Source organism: Giraffa tippelskirchi, chromosome 2 (assembly GCF_054371585.1).
Source record: "Giraffa tippelskirchi isolate mGirTip1 chromosome 2, T2T-mGirTip1v1.2.pri, whole genome shotgun sequence".
In the NCBI taxonomy this organism is placed as follows: Eukaryota; Metazoa; Chordata; class Mammalia; order Artiodactyla; family Giraffidae; genus Giraffa; species Giraffa tippelskirchi.
In genome coordinates, this window is record NC_137276.1 from 83,746,178 (window position 1) to 83,771,311 (window position 25,134).

Consider the following 25,134-nt stretch of genomic DNA (forward strand, 5'->3'; position numbering starts at 1 on the left):
AAACATATTAGGTTATAAAGGAATCTGATTATAATGAAATACAGTTATTGGAATATTTGTTTAAAAATCTGTGATGTAGGGACTTCCCTGGCAGTGCAGTGGTTAAAACTTCACCTTCCAATGCAAGGGGGCACTGGTTCAATCCCTTGTTGGGGAACTCCCACATGCCATGGTGTGGCCAAAAAATAAAAATGAAGAAGTTAAAAAAAAATCTGTGACATAGTAATATAAGTGTTTCTTGATTAAGCATTAAAATCTAACTGAAGGTCAAAGAGAAATGAACTGAAAGTCACTCAGTCATGTCTGACTTTTTGCGACCCCATGGTCCATACAGTCCGTGGAATTCTCAAGGCCAGAATACTGGAGTGGGTAGCCTTTCCCTTCTCCAGGGGATCTTCCCAACCCAGGGATCAAACTCAGGTCTCCCACATTATGGGTGGATTCTTCACCAGCTGAGCCACAAGGGAAGCCCAAGAATAGTGGAGTGGGTAGCCTATCCCTTTTCCAGTGGATCTTCCTGACCCAGGAATCGAACCAGGGTCTCCTGCATTACAGGCAGATTCTTTACCAACTGAGCTATCAGGGAAGCCCTGAAGGTCAAACGCCTACTATAATTTTGTAGTAAAGATTAGTGCAACTATCTTGGACAACCACAACATTCTGTAGATTATGTGTGGTTCCTGCCAGTGACCACGTCACAAGTACTGATTGAATGGTACTACTGTGCTTTGTGGAGAAGGCAATGGCACCCCACTCCAGTACTCTTGCCTGGAAAATCCCATGGACGGAGGAGCCTGGTGGGCTACAGTCCATGGGGTCGCTAAGAGTCAGACACGACTGAGCGGCTTCACTTTCACTTTTCACTTCCGTGCATTGGAGAAGGAAATGGCAACCCACTCCAGTGTACTTGCCTGGAGAATCCCAGGGACGGCGGAGCCTGGTGGGCTGCCGTCTATGGGGTCGCACAGAGTCGGACACGACTGAAGCGACTTAGCAGCAACTGTGCTTTGTAAGCACATTGAAAATAGAAAAGTTGCTTGATTTCAAAGAGGGATTAGTAAAAATAAAGGTGGAATTTTTTTCCCTGCATCCAGCTGGTTCATGAACCTTCTGAATTATGTGCTGGGACCCCAGTTACAGTCTTCGGACTTAGGTAAACTTGGATATAGGGATCTCTGACTATCAAGCAACACCCTTACCTCTAGCTTCTCATTCGGAGAATATTATATGGAAAAGAAAAGGGTCTTCTATGGATGGCTTTGCTTTGCTGTGAGACCACCACGCTTTTCTCTACTATCAGACCTCTTCCCTGGAGGATGGAAGGCTGCTTAAGCGTGTTCTCTGGCATAGAAACTGCGCACCTATCGTAGACATGAAGAAATGGGAGCCTAAGAAGGATAAACAACCTGACCTACAGAACTGAATAGCGGGAAAGGACATCAAACACCACAGTCTCTGATTTCTAGAGTTGGGAGCCAATTCTGCTACTTATATTCATTTTATATCTCCGGTAAGTTGAAGGGTTAGGAAGATCAGACACTCTCTCTAAATCTGACTTGAACCAGAGGTCTAGGAAAGCAATTTCAAGTAGAATCAGGGACTCCTTTTCTAGGGGGGTTGATTTGATACAGCAGGTTACCTAGAACTTTTCTGCAGGGGAGACACTAAAGAACTCGATGTCCTAGTACCGGTGATCTGACACGATGTCATTGAAGCACTGTTAGTGCTACATACTTCTGTTTTGTGGTTGGTTTTACATTGGATCAAATGAAATCTAATGATGTTTTGGTGGAAGTGGGAGATGGGTAAGAGGAACTATTTTCGAAAATACTGCCTTTAGGTATGCTAGCCTCTGACACAACTTCGTAATTTTTCTTACTGAGGTATGGTTGATTTGGGCTTCCTTAGTAGCTCAGCTGGTTGAGAATCTGCCTTCAGTGCAGAAGACCCTGGTTTGATTCCCGGGTTGGGAAGATTCCCTGGAGAAGGGATAGGCTATCCACTTCAATATTCTTGGGCTTCCCTGGTGGCTCAGCTGGTAAAGAATCCACCTGCAATGCAGGAGACCTGGGTTCAATCCCTGGGTTGAGAAGATCCCCTGGAGAAGGGAAAGGCTACCCACTCCAGTAGTCTGGCCTGGAGAATTCCATGGACTGTATGATCCATCAGGTCGCAGAGAGTTGGACATGACTGGCTTTCACTTTCACTTCATGGTTGGTTTATAGCAGTGTCATGTTAGTTTCAGGTGTACAGCACAGTGATTCATTTATAAATATATTCTTTTTCAGATTCTTTTCCCTTATAGGTTATTTTAAAATATTGAGTATAGTTCTTTGTGCTATACAGTATGTCCTTGTTTTTTTTTTGGCCATGCCATTCGGCTTGTGAGATCTTAGTTCCCTGACCAGGGATTGAAACTGAGCCCCAACCAGTGGAAGCTGAGTCCCAACTATTGGACCTAACTGCCAGGTAAGTTCCCAGTAAGCCTTTGTTATCTATTTCGTACAGTAGAGCACATATATTAATACAACATTATAATTTAAATTCACATTAGAACTTAGATTATGCTCTCTATGACAGCATTAAAGTTGATTAACAATTTATTTTAGTGACAATATCTCTTCTTTATTTATTTGTAAGTGATCACAAAAGGGCTCCCCAGAATTACTTAACACTAGAAAAATAATCCTGAGAGAAAAATCAAATTAACCACCCTCTTCCAACAATATGGAAGCCAGCAAACAAGTCGATGGCTCCTAGTACACCAGCTCACTTTGGTTCTCTCATTTGGGTGTTATTTATGGTAACAGTTATACAGTTGAGCTTCTGGGGCATCTCAGTCTCCCTGAATTTAGGTGAGTGTCCAGAATGCAGGTAGCATTCTAGATAGTGCTAATGGTAAAGAATCCACCTGCCAGTGCTGGAGACGCAAGAGATGCAGGTTTGATCCCTGGGTCAGGAAGATCCCCTGGAGAAGGACACGGCAACCCACTCCAGTATTCTGGACTGGGAAATCCCATGGACAGAGGAGACTGGCAGGCTAGGGCTACAGTCCAAGGGTCACAAAGAGTCTGACACGGCTGAGCAAAGGAAGAAGCACCAGAATGCAGGAATGTGGAAGTGAAAGACATGAACAAAGAAGACTTTGTAGCACTTCTCTGAAGAACTTTGTCATTCTATTCAAATACTTTTTCCCCCACATTAAAAAAAACAAAAACTCAAGTAATACATGCTTTGGTTAAAATGCAAATACTATAGAAGTGAACCTAATAAATCGTGAAAGTCCCTCTTCCTCCAGTCCTACACCCTTTCCCAGAAGTTGAGTATCTTTCCAGAATTTTTTCTGTGTGTTTGTATATGCATGTATATGTACAGAAAATAAATAAATTCAAATGAAGTATCTATTTCTTTACAAAAATGGGAACATATTTTACCTATTTTTCTATGACTTACTTTTTTACTATTTCTTAGATAGCTGTTTACATATATAGATCTATCTTGTTCCTTTTAATGACTATGTACTATTCCACAATATAGATGGATGCACCACACATGTTTAACCATTTCCCTGTACATGGGCATTCTGGTTATTCATAGGTTGGATTTTTATTGGCTGGTTTTCCTGCTACTGATTAGAAACAATACTCCAATCCGATATCTGCTTTAAGCCCCAAAAGGCCTCAGTTTGATATTTCTTTCTTCCTGCAGGGATAAGAGTGGGAATAAGGAGAATAGGAAAAAGAGAGGTTGCAATTCTTTTCTTCCCCCATCACCTCCTTCCCAACTCCCAACAGTTCAGTTCAGTTCAGTTCAGTCGCTCAGTCATGTCTGACTCTTTGTGACCCCATGAATTGCAGCACGCCAGGCGTCTCTGTCCATCACCAACTCCCGGAGTCTACCCAAACCCATGTCCATAGAGTCAGTGATGCCATCCAATCATCTCATCCTCTGTCGTCCCCTTCTCCTTCTGCCCCCAATCCTACCCAGCATTAGGGTCTTTTCCAATGAGTCAACTCTTCACATGAGTTGGCCGAAGTATTGGAGTTTCAGCTTCAACATCAGTCCTTCCAATGAACACCCAGGATTGATCTCCTTTAGAATGGATTGACTGGATCTCCTTGCAGTCCAAGGGACTCTCAAGAGTCTTCTCCAACACCACAGTTCAAAAGCATCAATTCTGCGGCACTCAGCTTTCCTCACCGTCCAACTCTCACATCCATACATGACCATTGGAAAAACCATGGCCTTGACTAGATGGACTTTTGTTGGCAAAGTAATGTCTCTGCTTTTAAATATGCTATCTAGGTTGGCCATAACCTTCCTTCCAAGGAGTAAGTGTCTTTTGATTTCATGGCAGCAATCACCATCTGCAGTGATTTTGGAGCCCCAAAAAATAAAGTCTGACACTGTTTCCACTGTTTTCCCATCTATTTCCCATGAAGTGATGGGACCAGATGCCATGATCTTAGTTTTCTGAACGTTGAGCTTTAAGCCAACTTTTTCACTCTCCTCTTTCACTTTCATCAAGAAGCTCTTTAGTTCTTCTTCGCTTTCTGCCATAAGGGTGGTGTCATCTGCATATCTGAGGTTATTGATATTTCTCCCGGCAATCTTGATTCCAGCTTGTGTTTCTTTCAGCCCAGCATTTCTCATGATGTACTCTGCATATAAGTTAAATAAGCAGGGTGACAATATACAGCCTTGACGTATACTCCTTTTCCTATTTGGAACCAGTCTGTTGTTCCATGTCCAGTTCTAACTGTTGCTTCCTGACCTGCATATAGGTTTCTCAAGAGACAGGTCAGATGGTCTGGTATTCCCATCTCTTTCAGAATTTTCCACAGTTTATTGTGATCCACACAGTCAAAGGCTTTGGCATAGTCCATAAAGCAGAAATAGATGTTTTTCTGGAACTCTCTTGCTTTTTCGATGATCCAGTGGATATTGGCAATTTGATCTCTGGTTCCTCTGCCTTTTCTAAAACCAGCTTGAACATCTGGAAGTTCATGGTTCACGTATTGCTGAAGCCTGGCTTGGAGAATTTTGAGCATTACTTTACTAGCATGTGAGATGAGTACAATTGTGCGGTAGTTTGAGCATTCTTTGGCATTGCCTTTCTTTGGGATTCGAACGAAAACTGACCTTTTCCAGTCCTGTGGCCACTGCTGAGTTTTCCAGATTTTCTGGCATATCGAGTGCAGCACTTTCACAGCATCATCTTTCAGGATTTGAAATAGCTCAACTGGAATTCCATCACCTCCACTAGCTTTGTTCGTAGTGATGCTTTCTAAGGCCCACTTGATTTCACACCCAGGATGTCTGGCTCTAGGTGAGTGATCACACCATCATGATTATCTGGGTCATGAAGATCTTTTTTGTACAGTTCTTCTGTGTATTCTTGCCACCTCTTTTTAATATCTTCTGCTTCTGTTAGGTCCATACCATTTCTGTCCTTTATCAAGCCTATCTTTGCATGAAATGTTCCTTTGGTATCTCTAATTTTCTTGAAGAGATCTCTAGTCTTTCCCAATCTGTTGTTTTCCTCTATTTCTTTGCACTGATCGTTGAGGAAGACTTTCTTATCTCTCCTTGCTATTCTTTGGAACTCTGCATTCAGATGGGAATATCTTTCCTTTTCTCCTTTGCTTTTCACTTCCCTTCTCTTCCCAGCTATCTGTAAGGCCTCCTCAGACAGCCATTTTGCTTTTTTGCATTTCTTTTCCATGGGGATTTTCTTGATCCCTGTCTCCTGTACAATGTCAGGAACCTTTGTCCATAGTTCATCAGGCACTCTGTCTATCAGGCCTAGTCCCTTAAATCTATTTGTCACTTCCACTGTATAGTCATAAGGGATTTGATCTAGGTCATACCTGAGTGGACTAGTGGTTTTCCCTACTTTCTTCAATTTAAGTCTGAATTTGGCAATAAGCAGTTCATGATCTGAGCCACAGTCTGCTCCTGGTCTTGTTTTTGCTGACTGTATAGAACTTCTCCATCTTTGGCTGCAAAGAATATAATCAATCTGATTTCGGTGTTGACCATCTGGTGATGTCCACGTGTAGAGTCTTCTCTTGTGTTGTTGGAAGAGGCTGTTTGCTATGACCATTGCGTTCTCTTGGCAAAACTCTATTAGCCTTTGCCCTGCTTCATTCTGTACTCCAAGGCCAAATTTGCCTGTTATGCCAGGTATTTCTTGACTTCCTACTTTTGCATTCCAGTCCCCTATAATGAAAAGGACATATTTCTTGGGTGTTAGTTCTAGAAGGTCTTGTAGGTCTTCGTAGAACCGTTCAACTTCAGCTTCTTCAGTGTTACTGGTTGGGGCATAGACTTGGATTACCGTGATATTGAATGGTTTGCCTTGGAAACGAACAGAGATCATTCTATCATTTTTGAGATTGCATCCAAGTACTGCCTTTCGGACTCTTTTGTTGACCATGATGGCTACTCCATTTCTTCTAAGGGATTCTTGCCCACAGTAGTAGACATAATGGTCATCAGAGTTAAATTCACCCATTGCAGTCCATTTTAGTTCACTGATTCCTAAAATGTTGATCTTCACTCTTGCCATCTCTGGTTTGACTGCCTTCAATTTGCCTTGATTCATGGACCTAACATTCCAGGTTCCTATGCAATATTGCTCTTTACAGCATCAGACTTTGCTTCTATCACCAGTCACATCCACAGCTGGGTATCGTTTGTGCTTTGGCTCCATCAATACCAAAAAAGAGCTCCCTCTGCTGGGAATGCTCTTGTCTTTCTCCCTCTCATCTGAGTAACTTCATGCTGCAAGTCACACCTCCTGTTTTATTTCCCTACCACCCAGAGAGGAGAAGTCCCCTGCTTCCATGCTCCCATGGCCTTCTCAGCATCTCATTCATTTTAAAGTTTCCTGACTATGTGCCTGGCCCCAGAGGGGACAGAAGGAGCTCACCATGCCCACTGTGTACCCTCAGCCCCTAGTAGCACAATTAGCATGTAACACAGGCCCTGTGACACAATGGGTTCTCTGAACTGAAAGGCTTCAGGTGAGTAGTTCCTGACATAGAATACACTTGGTCTAGTTACATTTCAATCTGTGTTGAAGCCAACAACACTAGATTATGAATCATCTGGATAGCATCTTTGCATGGAACGAAATGTACGGGCCTGAAGAGTGTGGCAGAGGTTAAAACAACATAAAATCTCACCATATTCATCAGTTCTTTCTCTGGCCTACCCCCACACTCCTCACATCCATGGGAATCACTTTGATCTTGGCAGTAGGCTCCAGCACACTGAAAAAGAACAAGACCTGTTCTGCAGGTTCTATTTTTAATTTTGATGAAAATTGCTTACCGTGCCCTGCCGATCTCTCAGGCAGGCGGCTCTGATACAACTGGTTGGGTTATGCCCTTTCCCTGACTGCAAACCTGCCCATCCCGGTGCCTCCACACTCCCTCCTGTGTGAGACAGGGAGGGCCGCCCAGGGGATGATGTACCGCTAGCCTGCTGCAGTAGAAAAGGAGGGGAAATAAGGAGTACAGAAGGGCTGGCGAGAGAGTCCATCTGAAGCAGCTGGTAGGTCAGACCCCGGTGCTGAGGCCAACATTTTGAATCCTGCAATTCTAGACTGTAAGTTATCTTGGGGATGAGCTAGTTAGTGATAGAGCCAGAAAAGGCTTGGGGGAAATGGATACCATGGAATGTAAAGCCCAGTACATGCTAATTCCACCCTTTCACCAGCTGGTTGTTCCCTAAATTGACCCATATAAAAATTCTGGAGTGAACTGGCAATAGGCCACGGTTTCCCACTCCAGGCTCCACAGCTGGCCAGTAGACTCTGATATCTACACAGTGGCCCCAACAGTGAGGGAGAAGGACGAGGGCCAAGTGGAGGAGATGGAGATGGAGTAGTATGAGTGAATCTTCCTCCCATCTGTCGTTCTTCAGAGAAGCAAACTAACACCCAGAAAGGTGAAGGGTAAGGCCCAAGTCACAGTGCTGAGAGCCAGCAGAGGAACTCAGGTTTCCTCCATGCTAGTCTCTGCACTTTGCTATGCCTTGCATTTTGGAGTAGGCAGACCAGGTATCTGCCACACATCTCATATAATCCATGTCTAAGAGAGGGATGGGTGTACTATGACTGAGATACTTCCTCCACCTGACTTGCCAATTCCTCATCAAGATCAGATTTTGTTGTTGTTATTATTGTTGTTCATCTTTGATTGCACTGGGTCTTTATGGTTGACAGCGGGCTTTGTCTAGTTGTGGTGAGTGGAGGCTACTCTTTAGTTGTGGTGCTCAGGCTTCTCACTGCAGTGGCTTCTCTTGTTGCAGAGCACAGGCTCTAGGGCATGGGTTCAGTAGCTGTGGCCGACAGGCTTAGTTACCCCACAGCATGTGGGATCTTAGTTCTGGACCAGGAATAGAACCCGTGTGTCCTACTTTGGAAAGCAGATTCTTAAGCACTAGACGACCAGGAGAGTCCCTGTCTGTATCAGTTTTAGTCTTTGATCTCTAATATTTTCAATTTTTATAAAAGCAAATGCCCCTTTGAGAGACAACACACTGGTAATAAGTTCATTAAAGCTTTTCTGTAAAGCAGTTGAGTAGTCATGGGCTAATAAGGAAGAGAGAGACAGAGAGAGATTGTGCATGTGTATTAAGGTTTCCAACCATCCTGAGAAAAGATGATGTCCAAAGAGAAGAGATGCCTCTGGGTTTACTTTTTGCCTAGAGATCGGGCTGATATCAGGGACTTTTCCCTTGAGTGTGTTCCTGGTCACTCTGGCCACAAAGTGAGATATGGAGTCACTATAGTTCATATCCTGGACTGACTGACCCTACAACCATCAACTCCCATTGACCCAGATTCTTCTTGGCAGCCCACAGGAAGATGAGTCTACGGTGATCAGCTGATTAATTCTTTAAAGTGGAAGACTGCCAGCAAGATGTGTCAGCAGCTCTCCTTAGCAGCAGAAGGTGGGAGAGCCTGTCTTTTGGGCAAGGTGTGTCCTGGGTCAGTCAATCATTTCTGGGTTCCTGAAGTCAACGGCTTGTTCCCATGCCTTAAGTAAGGAATCTCCCTTCCTCCATCACATGTGGATTGCCAAGGTCATTCCCTTGCTACGAAAGCAGGGGTGCCTCTGAAAAGCCTGACAAGTGCCCCTGTTCCGGTGGCTCTGCCTTTACTAGTTATTTTAGGGTTCCTTCTGAACCTTGCTAACCCTTCACATTTCTTCTTAGTTGGAGGAGCCTAGAGTGAAAATTAAAAGGTGTAGTATTCCAGCAGCTGAGCATGCTGGGAGACTGTTTAATGCACTCTGGCCCCCTCTTTCTCTTCATGTCCCTTGTGAGGATGAATAAAAGAAAGTGAAGCCTCCAACGCTCTTTGAGGTCCTTGGGGAGAGGGATTATGGATGGCCAGATTCTGTGGTTTATACAGGGGATTTAATAATACCATGAACAGTTAGACTTTCCCCTCCCTGACAGAATCGGATGACATGCACTCTCAAAGGTTTTCTCTGCAATAGAATTTTCTGAAAGTCAACAAAAGTGGGAAACATCACAGTCTCCAATAATGATTGACCCCAGGCAAGGTTCTGCTCAATCTTGGAAAGGGGCTGCATTTCCCCTGGGACAGGCAGAACTCTTCCTCTCTCTGGGGTGTCTCAGAGATGGAGCCGTAATGGGAAACATAAGAGCAAGTTTGACTACTGAGATTTAATAAGCCCTGACATTTCTATGCCTAATCCTCATATATATGCCATTATGGTGATTTTTTTCAAGACAGACCTCTAAAACCAGGCCTTCTTCTGTACATGAAGGGGGGCAGAAAGCAAAGGGAGAAAGAAGGAACTATCATCATTATAAAAATAAGAGCAATCAGGCATAATGCCAACAAAACTTCTGGAAAAACTAGCCTTGATTTCTGTTTGAAATTCTCCCTTTGAATTATCGGCCAGACTCCAGTGAAATCCTAAACTAAGTTCTTTAGAATGCTTGAAATACAAAAATCTATGTAAAAAAGCAAACATTTTAGAAATAGATACACAAAAAGACCACGTGGAAAGCTGGGAGAAAGAGAAGGTTTGGTAAGTCAACCCTTTCTAAACTATTTCAGCCTGCCTGGATCTAGACAAGGGAGGAATTTAGAACCCAGATGCCTGGCTTCACTCTGTGGCTGCTCAGACATTCTTCAGTGGCTTTGGTGGTTAAAAAAAAAAAAAGAAAGAAAAAAGAAAAACCCTCATAACTTGCTTCAGAAAGACAAGCGGCTCCCATTCATGACTGTTAGAAATCACAGAAAGGAGACTGAATTTACACCAACCCCATCAATGAAAGATCGCATGTCTCATGTAAAGGCTGCAGTACCATCTACCCTCCAATAGAATAAGGAATTTTATGCTGTTTTTGCATGGTGTGGGTCTTTAAAACAAAGTGATAAATTAAAGTGGCCTCAGTAATGCACCAAAAATGCTAAGCTATTTTAAGGCAAATGGAAAATGCGGTCTTCTTGTACAAGGAAGGAGTCAGCAGACGGAAAGATTTGGAGTCAGCCTTCAAACGAATTCAAGAGAATATCAGCCAATTGGTCCATCTGGCATTGAACTTCAGAAATTGCACTGTGCCCAGTATTGTGCCTGGGCATGAGGATTATTTCAGAGAGATTCTTTTGGGGGTTTCTGAATCCCCAATTAGTAGAGAATTTCTTAAGAGAGAATTTGTTTTCATATAATACAACTCACCCAGCTAAGTTCACATCCCGTCTTCTACAGCTCTCCTAGGCAACTCAAAATGGCCTATTTTTGGTCACTGGAGCCATCCACCACTTCTTGCCAGCGCTTTCTAAGTCCAGGCCTTATTCCTCCACATTTCGCTTAATTAAATCCTACATCTCACACATCCTTCAAGGTCTAACATAAACCCCCTGTTTTTCCTTAATGATTTCAGCCTGTGATGGTAGCTCATTCTTTTCCTCTCCTATTGCACTTAGGGTGGACCACACAGAGATGTTTAGATGAGCCATGCAGAGAAGGGGGACGTCCCAGGAGCCGCGTGGACAAAGGCTGATTGAGTGCACCCCAATGATGCTGGGGAATGGGGAGAGTGGGAGAGAGCAGGGGAGCGGGGAGGAGGAAGAAGGTGGATTCAAGTTCAAATCCAGGTCCCTCTACTCCCGAGTTCAGCGATACTGGGCAAACCATGTCTGAGAGTCTTGTTCCTCCAGTCTCAAAGACCTCCCTCAAAAGCTTTTGTGAGTGATTGCCAGTGGTATCTGTATAACAAATGAATGAATTTATGCTAAACCCATCTAACCTAAGCCAAAGTGGCTTACTAGGATGAGGAGGGTATGAGTAACGGCAGTTTGGGGAAGGCTTTCTGAATTAGGTCTCCTCAGTGATCCCACCGGCAGGTCCAAGTTCTTTTTAGTTGCTGTTGCCCTGTATCAGTTTAGTCTTAGGGAAGTGTATGTGTGTGCAGTCGTCTGATTCCCTCACATACTCTGTGAGGATATAGAATCCAGGGTTCACGTACTATTGTGTCCCAGGGGCTGAATCCAGTGCCTCAATAAACTCCTGTGGGAGAAATGAAGGAGTTTACCCTTGATGCCCTGGTAGCATTTTCAAAAGTGCTTTAGAAAGGGTGTCCTGGTGATGGTGTGCTACACATATTAGAGAGAGTGTGGCTCAGAAGCAGAGCTTTGACAGCTTCTGGACTTGAGAAATTTGTTGTGGGGACATTTTATGTTTTGCCAGTGAGGATAGCCCTCTTCTCAATCCCAACAACAGTTTCTGTACGGAGCATCATCACTGAAGATCTTCCAAGGGAACCCTGCATTCAGCAAGAACAAGCTTTATCCTGTTTGATTCAATATAATGTACCTTAACACCAAGATTTATTGAGTGCTAAGTATGTGCTGGGGATTCCCAGGTGACGCAACGGTAAAGAATCCACCTGCCAATGCAGGAGATGCAAGAGACTCGGGTTCCATTCCTGGGTTGGGAGGATCCCCTGGAGAAGGAAATGGCAACTCACTCCAGTGTTCTTGCCTGGAGAATTCCACGGACAGAGGAGCCTGTTGGGCTACAGTCCATGGGGTCGCAAAGAGTCAGCCACGGCTGAGCATGCCATGCCACGCCAAGTATGTGCTAGACACTGTCCTAAGAACTCCACATGTTGTATTAGTCAGGGCTGTCCCTCTGAAACTGTTGCAGGAAGGGAGATCCTTTCCGGGGCTTGAAAGGAGGTTCTTGTCTAACACTTTGAAATGAATTGTCCAAGGAGACACACAGGCTGCCAAAGCAAGAGCCATTATAGGGAAGGGGCACCTGGGCAGAGAGCAGGAGGGTAAGGGGACCCAGGAGGACTGCTCTGCCACATGGCTCACAGTCCTGGGTTTCATGGTGATGGGATTCGTTCCGGGTTTGTCTTTGGCCAATCACTGTTACTCAGGTTTCTTCCTGGTGGCACACGCATTGCTCAGCCAAGATGGATGCCAGTGAGAAGGATTCTGGGAAGCTGTAGGACACGTGGTGCCTCCTTTTGACATTTCCCAAATTCTTCTGGTTGGTGGTGGCTTGTTAGTGCCGTGGTCCTTACCAGGACCTCCTGTCGTAAAATAACTCACATGTATGGTTACTATGGTATCTGGCCAAGATAGGTGGTTTCAGTCAGTGTGTTTCTCCTAACAGAACAATAAGAGATTTACATACATATGTGTAAAGAGATTTATTAAAAAGAGTTCAATAATGTGATTATGGAAGATCAGAAATCCCAAGAACTACAGTTGGCAAGGTGGAGGTCCAGAAAAGAACGTGACGTGCTCGTGTCTGACGAGTCGTGTCCGACTCTTTGTGGCCCCATGGACTGCAGTTGGACAGGCTCTTCTGTTCATGGAATTTTCCAGGCAAGAATACTGGAGTGGGTTGCCGTTCCCTTCTCTAGGGGATCTTCCCGACCCAGGTATTAAATCCAAGTCTCCTGCATTGCAAGCGATTCTTTACCTTCTGAGCTACCAGGGAATAGCTGTGGGTATAGGTCTAGTTCAAGCTCACATCTTAAGGCAGGAGATGTGGTCCTAGCTTGAAGACAGGCAGAGAAAGAGAGAGAGAGAGAATTCGTCCTTCCTCAGCCATTCTGTTCTATTCAGGCCTTCAATGAATCCGATGAAGCCCACCCACAATGTGGAAGAAAATCTGCTTTACTCAGATCATTGATTCAAATGCTAATTTCATATAGATCAATGGAACAAAATAGAAAGCCCAGAGATAAACCCACGCACATACGGACACCTTATCTTCGACAAAGGAGGCAAGAATATACAATGGAGAAAAGACAATCTCTTTAACAAGTGGTGCTGGGAAAACTGGTCAACCACTTGTAAAAGAATGAAACTAGAACACTTCCTAACACCGTACACAAAAATAAACTCAAAATGGATTAAAGATCTAAACGTAAGACCAGAAACTATAAAACTCCTAGAGGAAAACATAGGCAAAACACTCTCCGACATAAATCACAGCAGGATCCTCCATGACCCACCTCCCAGAATATTGGAAATAAAAGCAAAAATAAACAAATGGGACCTAATTAAAATTAAAAGCTTTTGCACAACAAAGGAAACTATAAGCAAGGTGAAAAGACAGCCTTCAGAATGGGAGAAAATAATAGCAAATGAAGCAACAGACAAACAATTAATCTCAAAAATATACAAGCAACTTCTGCAGCTGAATTCCCGAAAAATAAACGACCCAATCAAAAAATGGGCCAAAGAACTAAACAGACATTTCTCCAAAGAAGACATACAGATGGCTAACAAACACATGAAAAGATGCTCAACATCACTCATTATTAGAGAAATGCAAATCAGAACCACAATGAGGTATCATTTCACACCAGTCAGAATGGCTGCTATCCAAAAGTCTACAAGCAATAAATGCTGGAGAGGGTGTGGAGAAAAGGGAACCCTCTTACACTGTTGGTGGGAATGCAAACTAGTACAGCCACTGTGGAGATTCCTTAAAAAACTGGGAATAGAACTGCCATATGACCCAGCAATCCCACTGCTGGGCATATACACCGAGGAAACCAGAATTGAAAGAGACACGTGTACCCCAATGTTCATCGCAGCACTGTTTACAATAGCCAGGACATGGAAGCAACCTAGATGTCCATCAGCAGACGAATGGATAAGGAAGCTGTGGTACATATACACAATGGAATATTACTCAGCCATTAAAAAAAATACATTTGAATCGGTTCTACTGAGATGGATGAAACTGGAGCCCATTATACAGAGTGAAGTAATCCAGAAAGAAAAACACCAATACAGTATACTAATGCATATATATGGAATTTGAAAGATGGTAACGATAACCCTATATGCGAGACAGAATAAGAGACACAGATGCATAGAACAATTTTATGGACTTTGAGGGAGAAGGTGAGGGTGGGACGTTCTGGGAGAATAGCATTGAAACATGTATATTATCATATGTGAAAGAGAACACCATTCCATGTTCGATGCATGAGACAAGGGCTCAGGGCCGGGGCAATGGGATGACCCAGAGGGATGGGATGGGGAGGCAGGTGGGTGGGGGGTCCAGGAAGGGGAACACATGTAAACCCATGGCTGATTCATGTCAATGTATGGCAAAAACTATTACAATATTGTAAAGTAATTAGCCCCCAACTAAAATAAATAAATTTATAAAAAAAAAAAAAAGAAAAAAAAACAAACAAATGCTAATTTCACCCAGTAATAACCTCAAAGACACACCCAGAAGAATGTTTAATCATATGTCTGGGCACCCCATGGCTCAGTCAAGTTGACACATAAAATTAAACACCTTATATGTGTTAATTCAATTAATCTTCATTACAATGGTGTAGGTAGGTACCATTATCATCCTCTTTATTTGGTGAGCCAGGATTTCTCAGCCAGTCTACCTTCACACCCAGTAAGTCTATAGCTAGTACAGTGTCCTACAAGGCTCCACCCTCTTAGAAAGCCATCCGAGGGCTTCCCTTCACATGTTCAAGGGATGTTTATTTTATTTTATTGAATAAGATACTTTAGAAACATCAAATAAAAAATTTAAAAATAGCTTATTATTTTTATGTGTCACTTCTGGTCCTTATTCACTTTTACATATAACTTCACAAAGGGTCCTGGTTTGCCACAGTTCTACATGTAGACTTAGAAGTTATGTTGGCATAAAGACTGTCATCTTCACCTGGCCCTGGTTAGGTGACTTCATCTTCACCTGGTTAGTCATTCAGTAACAATAAAAATGGTTAATAATCATAACATGAAATTATTATTGCCAATTAAGTTTATTAAGTAATCTTTATCTAATGAATTTTTAATGTATGTCATTCTCATGGGTTGTGGTTTACTTTCCTGAACATGACCAAAAAGTCTCCCTGATCACACCTCAAACCACAGCAGATTTCAGAACTTACTGTTGTCAAACTGAAGATGAGTTGGCTTGCCCAACATGCAGCGGAGCCAATTTGCTGACACTAGGTTGTAGAGAAGGAAAGTTCAGAATTTTTTGCAGAGTGCCAAGCAAGAAGAGTGGGCAGCTCAGCTGTTGCTCAAAAGACCCAAACTGCCCGACAGCTTTCAGGGAAGGATTTTTAAAGTCAGCACTAGGAGTGAGAGTCACAGGCTGATTAGCTTGTGGACATTTTTCTGATTGGTTGGTGGTGCAATAAGGGTGATTTTTCAGGAATCTTAATCATCAACCTTCTCATTCTCACCAGTCTGGGATCTATGTACGCGCTTGTTGTGGTCACCACATAGTCACCATCCTCCACCTGGTGGAAGTCTTAATTTCTGCAGAACAACTCAAAGATAGGCATCAGATTGTTATGTATATCCCTTCAGGAGGAACTAGGAGTCAGTTGATTTCATTGTTCTAATCATTAACTCTTTGAAAGTCAGGAAAAGTCAAAAGGGGGCTGGAAGGGAATTGTACCTGGAAGGGCCCCCAGCGTCCTGTTCAGCTTCAATTCCCCTTTATCTTTGATACTCATCAGTCCTGAGGGGAATAGGGGCAGGACAAGAAAGAGAATAAAGTTTTGAAGGCGAGGTTAATTATAAACTCATTAGGAGAACTCAGTCACAGGAGGATTCAGTTTAAATAGGGTTCTCAATCTGTTAGTGATTTCTGCCAAGTTGTTTACTTGCTAAGCTGTGTCTGACTCTTTGCAACCCTATGGATTATAGCATGTCAGGCTTCCCTGTCCTTCACTACCTCCCAGAGTTTGTTCAAACTCACATCCACTGAGTCGGTGATACCATACAATTATCCTATCTTCTGCTGCCCCCTTTTCCTCCTGCCCTCAGTCTTTCCCAGAATTAGGGTCTTTTCCAATAAGTTGGCTCTTTGCATCAGGTGGCCAAATACCAGAGCTTCAGCTTCAGCATCAGTCCTTCCAATGAATATTCAAGGTTGATTTCCATTAGGATTTCCTTTAGGATCTTTCCTCCAAGATTAAAAGCTGTTTAGTAACAGACCAAAGAACAGAACCCAGGCTTCCTGATTCTTCCTAATTCAGGGATGCTTTTATCCCAAATGAGCCAGCTTCTTGAAACTTTCTTACTAAGATTTACATGCATCTTCCTACTTTGCACTGGGTCCATGGGCTTATGGCTATAGGAACATAAATGTAGTAACTGTGTGCAGGAGTAACAAAAACATGGTGAACCTCCCCGTTCTACTTGCTCCTCACCCCTGGCAGGCATTATCAATGGATCAGAGAGTGCTCTTCCCTGAGTTCAGCCTTAGTTCACCTCCTTCCTAACACATTGTTCCAGGTAGTCATTACAGAGAGTTGGTTCTGAGGATGAGTCTCCTTGCTCTCCCTGGATGGAACAGTGATGGCAAACTTGATCCTACTTTTCCTTCCCTTAGTATTTGGCCTTGGTCCTATGATTGTGGCTCCAACACTGCACTACTTTTTTCTTCTTTTTTTTTTTTTTTTAATTATGAAAGTATGATAACACATTTACAGGAGACTTGGAAAATACAGAACAAAGTTACATATAGTTCCACTGTATATTACATTTATTTTTTTAAGTATATAAATTAAGATTTTTAGTTGGAGTTTTAATTTCAAACTCTCAAAAATTAATAGAATGAATAGACAGAGAAGTAGAAGGATATAGTAGATCCTAAAAGCACTGTGAACCAATTCAACATAATTAAGATTTATTCAATTTTTACACAACAGCAAGGTACAAAATCTATTCAAGTTCCTGTAGATTATAAACCAGGAGACTCTGGAACATATTTAGGGACATAAAACAAGGTATAAACATTTCATGGTCTAAAGGTATTGAAATCATACAGAGTCTGTTCTCTTATCACTGTGGAATTATGTTAGAAATCAGTATCAAAAGATATTTGAAAATAACCCACATATTTTCAAGTGCAGCATTACACTGCTTTCTCACGCTACTTGAGAGAAACTATTCTGAAAATGGAAGCTACTTTTCTTCCCAAATAGGTTCCCGAAACACAAGACCTGGGGGATTCACACTGAACCTATTTATTTTGCATGCTTAGAACTCCCTGCATGATTGGCTGAAGCTTACACAGCTGTGTTCATGATGGAACAGCAACTAATCCCAAGCTAGCTGACTCTACGTCCAGCGCTCTTTTCACCACTCTGCCCATCTGACTCTGGGCTTTATCAGACAGAACAGCAAAAATGTTCCTAGGACCTGACACGTGTAAATACTCCTCCATCACCCCGGCCATGGCAGCTTTCCAACACAGGAATGAAGCCAAATTTAGTGGGTCCTTCAGCCCGGTGACCCTGGTGGAAACAATCTCCTGATATAGAACAGGGAGAGCTGGAGGAAAAATGTGCTGTCCTACAAAGAACAAAGCCTGGGATGATTCATCCTCCTCATCCTGGTGATTTATCGCTGGACACGGTCATTCATACGTGGCTGTCAGCAACTTTGCAGGAATTCTAATCTGGATGTTCGTCCTGAACACATAATTCCCTCCTTACTTCCTCTGGGTTCCCAAACATTCAGAAGTTTCCTGGGCATGCTTTCCTGCCTGTCCTCTTGGTATATAGCCAAATAGTCTGGGGGCCTTTGGTAACTCTTTTAGCTTCTCTAGACCTCGGCTTTCTCATCCTTAAAAATCAGGAACTGAAAGAGCTAGTCTCAAAGATCCCTCCTGGACTTAAAATCCTATAACAAGACACATTTAGGAAACCCCTTTAAATAAGAACAGCGTATTTGGATTTTCTGTATCTTGCAGCTTGACTGTTTGTTGACCTATGCACCGATGGGACCATGCGGGGAGGATGGGGCAGGGCCTCGTGGGAGGTGTCGCTTCTGGGGAGGGACCCACCACCCTCCCAATCCACTGCGGTCCTCTCTCCCGCTTTGCCACGGAGACTGCTTCTGCTCGGGTCACTAATGATTTATTCACTGCCACATTCACATACTTTATATAGTGAAAGAAAATTATACAAGCACTATGAGTGTATTCTTAACAAAAAGTCAACAAAGCATTGTATGTATATATACAAAGTCATGTACATATGTAAACATTTACAAATATGCCAGTTTTTTTTTAGGGGGAATTATTCTGGATGTTTTAGTTTAGTTTTATTTTTACAGAAGTGGGATCAAATGGAACATATACCTTTGTAATTTGCTTTTTGACTTGAGAATATGTCCTAGAGCTCTTAACCATGTCAACCTGTGTAGTCTTTCTTTTTGTAACTGCTTCAGAGGGTCCCTATATCACGTTTTAACTACTTCTTTTTGTTAAAGACAAGAGTCTGGTCGCTCAGTCAGTAAAGAGTCTGCCTGCAATGTGGGAGACCCAGGTTCAATCCCAGGATTGGGAAGATCCACTGGAGAAGGAAATGGCAACCCACTGCAGTAGTCTTGCCTGGAAAATTACATGGACAGAGGAGCCTGGTGGGCTACAGTCCATGGGCGTGACAAAAAGTTGGACATGACTGAGAAATGAGAAAATTTCACTTTCTCCATTGATGATATTTGGTTTGCTTCTAGGATTCTGCTATATCAAAAAAAACTGGAAAAAACTATTATTGTCCACACATTTGACCATTTCTCTAAGATAGGTAGAAGAAAAACTTGAGTTTATAGAAATGCACATTTTAAATTTTGAAGAATTCAGCCAGCTGATTCTTCAGTATGGTAGTGCCAATGGGAATATCCATTCCCCCATATTTTTATTGATCTTTCATTGCCTTTTTTTTATTACAGCAAAGTTGAGCACATTTACAAGTTTTTTGGCCATGTGTATTTCTTTCATGAATTGACTATTTATACCCTTTGCTTATTTTTCAGTTAGGTTGCTTTTCTGTATTATCAGTTTATAGAAGTGTTAAAATTTTTTTCAAAAAATGAACTCAAGCACTCATTACCAAGTTTCGATATTATCAACTCATGGTCAATATATTTTCCCATCCCCATGCTATCATTTTGAAGCAAATCCCCAACATCACACCATTTCATTTGTTAACATTTTAGCTAATAAATCTAAAAAGAAAAATCAAAGCTCTTAAAAATATCCATCATATATAGTAAGAAAAATAATTCCCTAATGACATCAATTATTCAGGGTTTATAGTTCCTCCATTAGCTCTTTTATTTTTGAAAAATAATTACATCAATGTCATCAAATATCCAGTAAGTATTTAAATTTCCTCAATTGTCTCATATATCTTTTTTAACAATCTCTTTGAATCCAGATCCAAAGAATGTCTATGAATTTTAATTGGTTAATATGCCTTTTAAGTCTCTTATAATTAATAGGTTCTTTCTCTCATTTGTTGAAAAATTCTGGCTATTTTTTCCTATGAAGTTTCCCACAGCCTGGATTTTGCTAACTGCCTCTGATGATACTATTTAACACATTCCTGTGTCCTGTATATTCCTTGAATGCTTGTAGTTAGATCTAAGGCTTGATCAGATTGCTGTTTTGACAAGAATGCTTAATAGATGTGTTGTATATTTCCAACAAGACCACATAATTCTGGCTGTCTCTTTGGGAGGTAAGCATCTGTTCACGGTTGTGATGGTCTGGGTACACTCAGGGAAACAGAAACCACACAGTAATTCAAATAGGGAACATTTAATATAAAGAATTATTAAGTCTGATAGGAAAGTAACTATGAAGATATAGAGACCCCTACTGGGTATCCTCTAAGAGAGGGCGTTCAGAGCAAAATAAGCTTGGCAAGAGGGGCTCCCAGCAAGGCTGGGGCTGCAACTCAGTTGGAGAAGGCATGGCTGAGCACACAAGATGGAGGTTAGGTTCACTGGGCTGCTAGGGCAGAGTTCAGCTACCAGGTGAGCGAGAAAGAAAGGGATACAGATGCAGGCAAGCTGAAGCTGGTAAGTACTGCTATGGGTAGAAGGCCTGGTGTGTGGCACTCAGGTTGGAAGTATTGGTGGGAAACAGCATTTTGGGGTACAAGCCAGCTGATCCTGGAGATTAGGATACAGGAGGAGGTGGGGTTCCACTGCAAGTGTGAGGCCTGGAGGGCACAGCGTCCACAGCACAAGGGCTGGGGCAAGACGGTCACTGGGCCCAGGCTGGGGGTCTCAGGTCACTGAGAACTCTACAACCTGCACAGTCTGGGCACGTGGCTGAGGTGGGCCATGCACTGCTGACAGACCCTGCAGCCAGTGTGCGGGAAACAAGAAAGAAAGAGCAAGATCAATATACCAGGACCGAGAAGCCCCTTTGTCCTGCGATGTCCCTCTAGCACCCTCTACTGATAAAGATTAACATTGCACTCCCACTCCAGTGTTCTTGCCTGGAGAATCCCAGGGACGGCAGAGCCTGCTGGGAGGCCATCTATGGGGTCGCACAGAGTCGGGCACGACTGAGGTGACTTAGCATAGCATAGCATTGTAAAAGAGTCCTATCTATTATCACAGAGCAGGTACTGAAGGGTGGATCCTGGCTGAGAAGGAATAAATTGATAAAGGACACAATGCTCAGTGGCTAGATCCATGACTTCATTCATGGTTGCGATCCTAGCTACCTTCATATAGTAGCTGGACTGGTTGATCCTAGAGGCAGGATCTTCCCACATCTCTTTGCCTGCCCTGAGACACCGCGCGTACCAGAACATGGCTCTTTCCCCATGGCCCCCATTTTTCCTCTTCTCGAATAGTCTAGGTCCCTAGAGTCACAGCACTTTTTGCTCATTCATCGGGTCTCATCTGAACTCTTTCTGTTTTGGCCTTCGTGCATTTCCTTTTCTCTCTGGTCCAATGCCTGATTCCAGGACAAAGCTATTTTCTCATCACCTCCTGAACCTTGACTCTGCCCGTAAATCCTCTGAACAGAATGTCTGGGCAGTGGAACTTTTCATTCACACATTGTGCAATCCTCACCTTGCGAAATGCATGTCATTGTCCTGGTTTTACAGATGGGGCACCTGAGGCTTAGAAAGGTGAGGCAAGTACTTCCATATACTTCCAGAACAAGTTCTAATCGGCAATGGGCAGAGATGGGATTAGAACCTGAGTCTGCTTAACTCTGACTCATGAGAGCTTGCCAACTCCTGGGGGCATTCGCAGCTTTCTGCTTATTTCTCTCCTGGTAACTTGAGACTCACTTGTCTCCTGGCTTCTCACCAATTCTGCTTTCTTCTGAATTTCCAGGTCATTTAAAGTGTTCTCCGAGAGTGTCATACTGAGTGAAGTGAGTCAGTCAGAGACGGAGAAACATCGTATGACACCCCTTATATGCAGAATCTAAAAAGAAATGATACAAATAAACTTACAAAACAGAAGGAGAGTCACAGACTGAGAAAACAAACGTATGGTTGCTGGCGGCGGGGGGAAGGGATACTTAGAGAGTTTGGGGTGGTCATGTACGCACTGCTATGTTTAAAATAGATAACAAACAAGGACGTACTGTATATTACATGGAACTCTGCTCAATGTTATGTCGTAGCCTGGATGGGAAGGGGGTTTGGAGGAGAATACATATGACTGGGTCCCTTTGCTGTTCACATGAAACTATCACAGAATTATTAACTGGCTGTACACCAGTACAAAATAAAAAGTTAAAAAAAAAAAAAGAGAGAGAGTGTTCTCCCAGAATCATCACTGAAAAACTCTCTTCTAGGATCACCTCCTCCAATATCCAATTCAGGTCTTTATTACTTTTTAAATTAATTATTTTTTATTTTTGGCTGTGCTGGGTCTTTGTTGCTGCGTGGGCTTTTCTCCAGTTGTGGCCAGCCAGAGCTGCTCTCTAGCTGCGGTTGTTCCTCTTTTTGAGGATCACAGGCTCTCAGGTACACGGGCTTCAGTAGTTGCAGCTCCTGGGCTCTAGAGCACAGGCTCAGCTGTTGTGGCCCATGGGCTTAGTCACTCTGCGGCATGTGGGATCTTCCCAGGCCAGGGATTGAACCTGAGTCTTGGCAGGTGGATTCTTTACCACTGAGCCACCTGGGAAGTCCCAGGTCTTTATTTTTTAACTGGGGTTTCTTCTCTAACAGTTGCCTAATAACATCTCTTTGCATTTAGCTCCATTGCAATTTAACTGCAGTTTATTTTCTCTGGTCTCAGTTTGATGAGACGGATACCTAAATCCTCTCTAATTGTGAAGATGCTGTGTTTAACTCCTCTATCAGTCTGTCCCCCACAAATACACACACAGACGGAAGGGAGTGAGGCTAGAGATGAGAGTTTCTCTTCCCAGAGGCAGTTACGCTACTCAAGGGATTATAAAGCAGGAAATAAACAATCTGGAACCTGGCAATGACATGAAAACTGGCCCTCTTCATCCTATATTCTCAGGAAACCAGGACCTGGCTGTGAAGTCCTGACCATGCCAGCTGGGTAGAGATGGTGACAGAGCATATTGAAATCTTGCCTCTCTTCCTTCTCCAGTTCATCCGTCCTCCTTCAACAAGTCACCTGCCACTTTTCCTTTTCTCTTGAGTCATGTCCTCCATCCCATCGTTATCACTGACGCCTCCTGGTCTTCCTTAGCCCCCCACCCCTCTATTCCTTCCTTCTGGTCCACAGTCCCCTCTCTTCCTCCTTCCTTCCTCCTCCCCAAGCTTTACTGGCAAAATCAAACAAAATAACAAAAGAATGGGGAATAAGTAAACAGCTGCCTGCCTGCTCGTGGAAATCCCTGAAAGCGGCTTCCTTCACCTTCATTGACAGAGTCTCTGCATTTCAAAGCATTTGGCCCTCGTTCAAGGCCAGTCCCAGTGGCCATGGAGTCATTGTGTTGAGATGAAGGTGCATCTAGGCAGTTTCTATATTTAGGCGTAATTGTGTTTCTGGAAAAGGCTGCACATCACATAATAGGAAATCCTGAGAGTGTGAAGACTGTTTCTTGCTTGTCGAAGCACTGTTGTCTTTGGCTGTTCTGACAATAGCAGAAACCTTCGAGTAAGTGGGCAAAAGTGGAGGGGGCAGAAGGAGGAAGGAACCTGGCTGCACTGGGTAGATGAGAAGAAGTGAAGTGTTGGGGGAAAGTGGGAATGGCTGGGGAAGGTGATTTAAAACTATAAGTGAAAGCAAATTAAGTTACAGAATCCTGTCAGAGGATGAAAAAAAAAAACTGTTCACTTTGGAAAAATATCTGCGGAAATGAGGTCAGCTAGAGCAAGGCATTGTCTGCTCAGTGTACGCTTCTATAGAAATGGTCCTTGATGAAGTGAGAGGTAATGGACGCACTCAATGGTGATAATGATGACAGTCAATGGTGATGACTGGGGACCTGCCATTCATTCAGGACCTGCTCTGGGCAGGTTGATGGAGGAGGTAAAAACAGAATCTTCAGAACTAGAGAGGATTTAGGTATCTGTCTCATCAACCTGAGACCAGAGAAAATAAACTGCAATTAAATTGCATGGAGCTAAATGCAATGAGATGTTATTAGGCAACTGTTAGAGAAGAAACCCTAGTTAAAAAATAAAGACCTGGGACTTCCCTGGTGGCTCAGTGGTGGAGAATCTGCCTTCCGTTGATGGGGACCGTGACAATAGTGTTGGAGAAAGTCATAGCTATTTTATTCAGGCTTAAGGAACTGAAGACTCGGCTGGGAGTCTCTGGAGAGTTCTGAAGCAGTGCTTTCTCATCCTTAAATGTACATACGAATCACTTGGAGTATTGCATTTGCAAGCTGGTTCTGATTCAATAAGTTGCGGACAAATGTGAGACCCTGCATTTCTGATAAACTTCCTGGTGAGTTCTGCCAGCTGATCAATACATCCATTCTGTTTGCATACAGGGAGGGATGCGAAGTGTGAAAGTGTTAGTTGCTCAGTCTTGTCTGACTCTTTGCCTCCCCATGGACTGCAGCCAGCCAGGCTCCACTGTCCATGGGATCCTCCAGGCAAAATACTGGAGTGGGTTTCCATTCCCTTCTCCAAGGGATCTTCCCAACCCAGGGATTGAATCCGGGTCTCCCACGTTGCAGACAGATTCTTTGCCATCTGAGCCACCCGGGGAGCCCACAGGGAGGTATGGGAGAATATATTTGGGGATGGATCTTTAGAGCGTTGGGAGGGGTTGGGAGTCGGGGTTGGGAGTCAGGTTTGGGAGACAGCAAGTGAGGCAGGGTTTATTGATATGGGGCGCTCATGATTCAGGATTCATATCCTGGTGAGGGCACAGAAAACACTCTCATTACTAGAGTGGTAAGGAATCTACTAGTTAGGGATGGGGACACCGACATCCCTGAGAAGTACAGCAGGGCTGTCTTCTGCAGGCCAAGGTTGACCGTAGGAGATGCTACATTAGACCTGGGCTCTATGCTCATCCTGAAGTACCGAAGGCCAGATGGAGGCACTTAATCATCAGAGGCAAGCTGGAAGTAATTGTCATAGTGAATCACAAGGCAGAAGCACAATCTAGGGGCTTTGACCTGCAAGGGCCTCTGGTGGTGACAGATAGACCAGTGAGTCTAGGGATGAGGTCATAAGCAGCCCTTGGTGGTGCTGCTTGACCTATGTATCCAAAAAGGTCAAGAGCAAGTGGGCAGAAGGCTGGTATCAGCTGCCACTGTGAAAAATCACCATCTCTCCTCCAGTTTTTAGATAGGAGTCAGTTCTCAGACCCAGAGCACATTATTAAAGGGGAGATCAGGTCCTTTTTGG

General features: G+C 43.4%; 1 non-coding gene across 1 annotated transcript; it reads right to left on the reverse strand.

The window, feature by feature from the left end:
- Window positions 1-513: 513 nt before the first annotated feature.
- Window positions 514-586, reverse strand: TRNAY-GUA (transfer RNA tyrosine (anticodon GUA)). Its single transcript has one exon. It is a non-coding gene; the product is annotated as a tRNA-Tyr (tRNA).
- Window positions 587-25,134: the final 24,548 nt, after the last annotated feature.